We start from the raw sequence: 6,067 nt of genomic DNA on the forward strand, positions 1-6,067 counted from the left end.
GGGGGGTCCTGTCAAATACAAGATGAGGTGAGAAGAAATAAGGAACTGGGAGCAGAAGAATGTGGAAAAGAAGTAAGCCAAGTTGACGGACAGGAAACGTGGAAGCTGTCTATCATCAGCAGAGCTCCAGAATTTTCCATGACTTCAACTCTCCATCTTCAAGAAGAAAGGTGGCTGGGGGGTAGGAAAGCCAACCCTCTATCCCCATATCTCTATAATGAGCTGTGAACCACAGGCTGAGGTGGCAGGCAAAACAGGGAGACACGTGGAGGTAACACTCTGACTTAAGTTTCAGCCATGCACAAGTGAAGGCAGTTGGGATCGGAAGTCCCAGTAGACAGAGGAAAATGTGCTTCCCAGATTGGAGAGGAAAGATATGGATTTAGTATGAGGGAACTCAGATGCTTAACCCCCTCTTGTCATTAATCACAATTAATTGCTTCATTTATAATATTTTGCAAATAAGTGGCCACATATAGGAGCTATGCCGCACATTGTGCACTATGCAAGATGTTACATATCCAAATGCAACCATTTTATCTGCAGATTAAAGAACTACAGCAGGGAACTGCATCAACTGTGCTCTAAGTTTGCACTATTTGCCCAAATTGTAGTTATTTTTCTGTTGAGAACAGACACAGGAATTGAGGAATTAAAACTTACTGAACTCACCCATGGTCAGACATGCCCTCGCTAGCCACTGAGAAAAAAAAAAATCTGATTTCTGCAATTCAATCTCTTCCTCCCACCCACATTCAGAATGACTTTATGTGAAAACAACCGATAGCAGCTTCTGTATTTATCTGATACATTGTTCCATTTTGGACTGTACTCCACCCAAAGCAGCTGTTGCAAACAAACAGAAGCACTGCAGTGTGTTACTGGCTAATATGGTTTATGGGCAAACCTGTGGACCGAGTCTGGCTCAAGCTGATAGGGAGGCTGGTTTCCACTGTCCAGAGCCAAACAGCCAATCATTTGAATATTGTCTCATGTTTGTACTGGAGGCTTTGGCCGCCCTCTGTGAGTCAACTGACTCATAATCCACTGCCAGGGCTCTGACCACATAGTCGTGTGGGAGCAGACTGACACGAACAGCAGAGAGAGAGAGAAGCAGGCAGTGGGATGTGGTATAAGAAATCGAATGAGCGACGGAGAGTGGCGTGGAGTAATAGCACTAGTGAGAATAGAAACCACGAACACAAGAGGTACTGGAATTAGGTGAAAGTATCAAAAACAGGGAAGGGTGAGGAGACAGTGAAAGGAAGAAATGAAGCCATTGTGAGAAAAAGGTGCAGACAGTGTTGGAAGTGAACACATGCAACACAATCTCAAGTCCATGACCGTCCAGCTGCCTCTCCTCTTTCTTAGTCCCCGCCACCATTTCCTTTGTCCGACTAAAAATGCTAAATCTCCCCAATGGGAGAAGACAAAGAAAACAGAGAGAAGCACAGTGTGGGAGGGATGATGAGAAAGTGCTCGATGAAGGGCGGGAGGTAATGTTCGGATACTTGGATACAGCTGAAGCGAGGTAGGAGAGAACAGGTGGGTAGCCACAGGAAGACAAGTTTGCCATTGTTTGGCTAGTACCAATGTAACCATAAGGTCCACGTTTCCTCAAATTGAACCTAGCATGAAGAATCTCTCACTGATCTACCTATGAAGTTTGCATTAGCGAGGGGTCACTGCTGCATACCGGGCTTTGACTTTGTGTGCCCTGTCATGCCGATAGCGGGCCCGGTTTGAATGCTCTTCTGAACCGTTAGACCAACTGCCCCCAAACCAGCGCCAAACACACACCCACACACACACCCACACACACACACGCACATACACAAACAGATGGGGCGAGGTGGGGAGTCTGTGTGGGTGAGGGGCTACAGAAAAGGGTGTAGGCAGTGGATGGTAGATTTTTTGGCTGGCTTTACCTTGCTAACTTCCTTGCCAAAGAGAGCAGGCTCCAATTCTGACAGTCTGTATGATGCACCACCAGCTGGCAAACCAGGAACCACAACCATGGTGGCACATAGGAAAAAATGCAAACAGGAAAAGGAACTACCACCGATTTAGGATAAAGTAAGATAAATATAGGGATGAGAACATTTAGAGAAATACAGGAAATAGTGAAGCTATTGTTACAAGAAATACAAGAGACAAAAGCTTGACCTCCCCATTTTTTGACAAAAGTTTTAACTTCAGACATCATTTTGACATAAAGACCCTCTAATAAATGTGTCTAACAAGCGATGGTTCTAGGCATGTGAATGTGAGGCCCCCCAAGTGTAGTGGTGGGCTCTCCTACAAATCCACTGCTGTCCCATCGTCGGCTGGCACTGCTAGCGATTGGACGCACACACACACACACACACTTATTTATAAAATCTGTTAAGTCCGGATTCCAGTTCACGTAGGGGTTGCAGTAATGTTCACATGCTCCTAAGATCCCTGACTGCTCCAAGTGACGGATGCCCACACACACAGCCGGGTCCCGTCCCACACCCACAGCTTACCCTCTGATTTGTCACATGGACACACATACTGCAGTGTTAGTTCAGTTAATAGGGTATGCATTCCAGACACACATTCAAATACCCAGACACCCCTTCTCACAAGAATGTAGATGGACAAACGCGTTGACATACTTAAGCACCATCATACATATATGTGTTCATGCGTGTGTGCATGTCACAAATGGTTTAACCATCAACGAGTACCCCCGTTCGTCAGCCCTCAACGTGCTGCCCTCCTCCATTCCCTTCAATCTATACTTCCTATCCATTCCTCTCTCTTTCCTTTCCTCTCCTTTTCCATCTCTCTGCTGTGTGGGTAATCAGCCCAGTATTAGTACCTGCATTCCGACAGCCTACAGGAATGTCCAAACAATGTAGCCTTGTTCAGGTGCAGAGAGGATCTCACTAATAAATACATTTAAAAAGTGCTGCAGTCAGGAGTCCAAGGGCTACAGCATGTATGAGGCGAGGCACTTTATGATTTGAGATGAACACAGTTGAGTGGTATACACTTTACTTTCATGCTACCTCTAACATTAGAGGTCAGTACATAAAGAAAAGCCATACTCGTACATTCATAGAGTATATCAGTCAAGTATCCCACTTGTGAACTCATAGTCTTTAAGCCCAGGATGAGCAGGATCCATTCAGTTCAGCTATGCACCTTTACCAGTAAATGATACTTCAGTATTGGAGTTTCTTGACTTTCAATGGTATTATATTGGGATGGTAGATTATTTATTACATTTATTTTACAAAGTAGTCAAAATTCAACAACAATGCCTTTAATCTATTAATGGTGTCTCATTGCTGTTGAAATTAACATTTTGGGGTTTTGGATTGTTGGCCGGACAACAAAAGACATTTGAAAACTTTTTTGAAATGTTTTAGATCAAACAATAATCAGTTCTATTCAGGCACTCAACTCAGCTTAGAGGAGGAAATAGCCCTTGCTTATATCACTGACCCCAGTATTTATTTATTTATCTTTATTGTCATTATCTATTGTTTGAGGTTTTTGTAGTTCTTTTTTGTTTCATTATCAATCCAACACAACTCTGCAACTATTCATTCTTAAACTCAGGTTGAGGCTGATTTGTTTATTGCTGTTTTTATTGTGTAAATTGTTGTGTGGTTTGTGTTGTATATTACCATGTGATGTCTTTCTGCTGCATACAAATTGCCCTTCTGGGACAAAGGACAAACTGAACTGAATTGAGCTAACCAATAATGAAAAGAATCATACGTTGCAGCATAAATCCAATCCAAGCAAACTAAAATTAATTGTTTTATACATGACATGGTCATATGTGATATATTTCAATGTTTGTATTTATATATTGATGTTAATGTATTGATATTGATTTCCAGCCATAAATAGAAGCAAGACATAATGAAAAGCAGTGACATATTGGAGTGCTCCATCATCCTCCCATCCTCCTCCCATCCTCCCTCCTGCTGCCTTTCCCCTTTTGTCAGGCCTTATTATTGAACATGTGTCCTCTCTGCCCCTGCCATTAACCAAACCCTCCCTTACACACTGCTTTCAATGGACAGGCACACACACACACACACTCCCAAACTGCTAATTGACATGTGGAGTCGGTGCATCTTTCATCATTCTCCACGGAGACATATCTTGAAGTGTGTGTGATGTGAATGGGGAATGGGATCAAAGGGGATCCTCCAAGCTGCCTGTCCAAAACCTCTCAGCCTCTCTCAACACTCCACGAGGCAGCCAGGAAAGACCCAATCTCTACCGTAGTCACCTCAGTACAGTACAGTTTGTTCAGCGCCGGACTTCTATTTGATAATCATTCAGTACGAATAATTGTTAACGAAATTTCATCTTGCTGCTGCAACATGCCTGCCAGGGAAGATGCTCTCGATGCAAAACATTGGGGTTATAATTACTTTATCCCTTAATAACAAGAAGCTAAATCAGTTAGGCACTCTGTAAGTCTAGCATTATCCCCACAATAACTATCCATCATGTTTGTTGTTCGGCAGATTGCACAGACATGTAATTGGGAATCATTTAACCTGATGGAGTCATAACCCAATTGAAAGGCATTGATTTTGGATTAAATATTCATATGGACCAGGAGCAAGCTTGTACTTTTTTTCCTGCCAGACTGAATCAAAAGGAAGCTATGAAACTTGACTCTCATAGTATTACCGGAAAATGAACACAACTGATGAACAACACAGGAGATCCAGCTTTGAATTTCCCAAATAATAATAAATGAATTGGGGGGAAATACACTTGGCAAAATGGACAATGGATTTGCAAAAGACACTAATGTGCCTTCTACCATACAGATGCAACTTTATAAAATACTGTTACACCAGAGGGAAGAGACTTAGTCTTCTGGCTTGATTATTACCATTAGCTGAACTGTCAGTCAAAAAAGAAAAGAAAAACGTTACTTTCCCCTACTGCTCAGAATCACCAAGGATTTGAGACACCCTGCTCCTAGTGGCTCCTTCTGTTAAGGCTATTGTGATGATTAGACAACACATGGTCAGGACGATGCATGTATTTTGTGTCGGTCGCTGGGAGCGATGAGAGACAGATGACGGATGGAGGTTAAGACAAGTAAGAAGAGGAGGAGAGAAAGATTAGTGTGAGCGATGCATAGAAGAAAAACAGTGATGGTGGGGTAAAGAGATTGACAAGCAAATTCCAGGGAGAAATGTAAGAAAGTAAGAAATAAAAAGACTCAAACTAAAGTTAAGAACAGTATGTGACTTGAGGAGAACATTAACAGTCAATGCATGGTAACTTTACTCCTCTACTCCTCTTTCAAAGTCAAGTTCACACAGGCAGAGGAGCAAAGGGAACTTTAGTGCTGTGGTCGTTGTTTCAGAGGGGCTCAGGTAAGCGAAGCCTCAATAAAACAAAGACGAGTTATGTCCTTAGGCGAGTAAGCCCTGCAAACTGACACTGGATCTGTTTAGTGATGACACTCTGGCCTAGCTCTCAGTAATGTGGGGAACCCCCCCTTTTCTCACACAAACAGACATGAAGTCATGATAGGGAACGTCCAACACACAGAACACTGACAGAAGATGACAAGTTCATTTGGGTGCTGTAATACAAATATCTCCTCACACACGAACACTTTCCCCTCCTCCACCCACTGTTCCTCCTCTTCCTTCCCAGCATGGAGAATTAATGTTCCCACTCCTGTTTTCCAAGTCCCCCCGGAACAGTTAAAGCATCTCATTGTCAAACAGTGACCAGAATCACACTATGTGTTAGCAATAAGGGAGGAAAAGAATCCCTTGACTGGGTCAGAGGTCAGTTCAAATATTGGTCTGCAGGCCTAAAGTTGTACCTCAGTAGCATGGGATGTGTTTCAAATCATGTACAGTAATTTTTCAAGAAGCATGTCAAATGAATACTCAAATAACAAAAGGACAAACAAGTTAAATTAGGGATGCATTCAAAGAAAACATTCTCTCTCCATCCCCACAACAGGCCAAGCCAGCGGTGTGGAAAAACGAGGTGATAATGGAACCTGTGTGTGTGTGTGTGTGTGTGTGTGTGTGTG

The 6,067-nt window shown here is 42.9% G+C and overlaps 1 protein-coding gene and 1 long non-coding RNA gene across 6 annotated transcripts in view; one reads left to right on the top strand and one right to left on the bottom strand.

Moving 5' to 3' along the window:
* The window catches only part of bcam (basal cell adhesion molecule (Lutheran blood group)), a 54,166-nt gene that overhangs the window by 41,686 nt on the left and 6,413 nt on the right, over nt 1-6,067 (bottom strand). The window lies entirely within an intron of this gene.
* Nucleotides 1-6,067, top strand: part of LOC116691331 (uncharacterized) — a 15,276-nt gene that overhangs the window by 4,338 nt on the left and 4,871 nt on the right. Inside the window, exon 3 of the long non-coding RNA XR_004332459.1 lies at nt 2,257-2,260. This is a non-coding gene — a long non-coding RNA (uncharacterized LOC116691331). The remainder of the gene's footprint in view (nt 1-2,256; nt 2,261-6,067) is intronic.

The sequence above is a fragment of the Etheostoma spectabile genome, chromosome 6 (genome assembly GCF_008692095.1).
Source record: "Etheostoma spectabile isolate EspeVRDwgs_2016 chromosome 6, UIUC_Espe_1.0, whole genome shotgun sequence".
Lineage (NCBI taxonomy): Eukaryota > Metazoa > Chordata > Actinopteri > Perciformes > Percidae > Etheostoma > Etheostoma spectabile.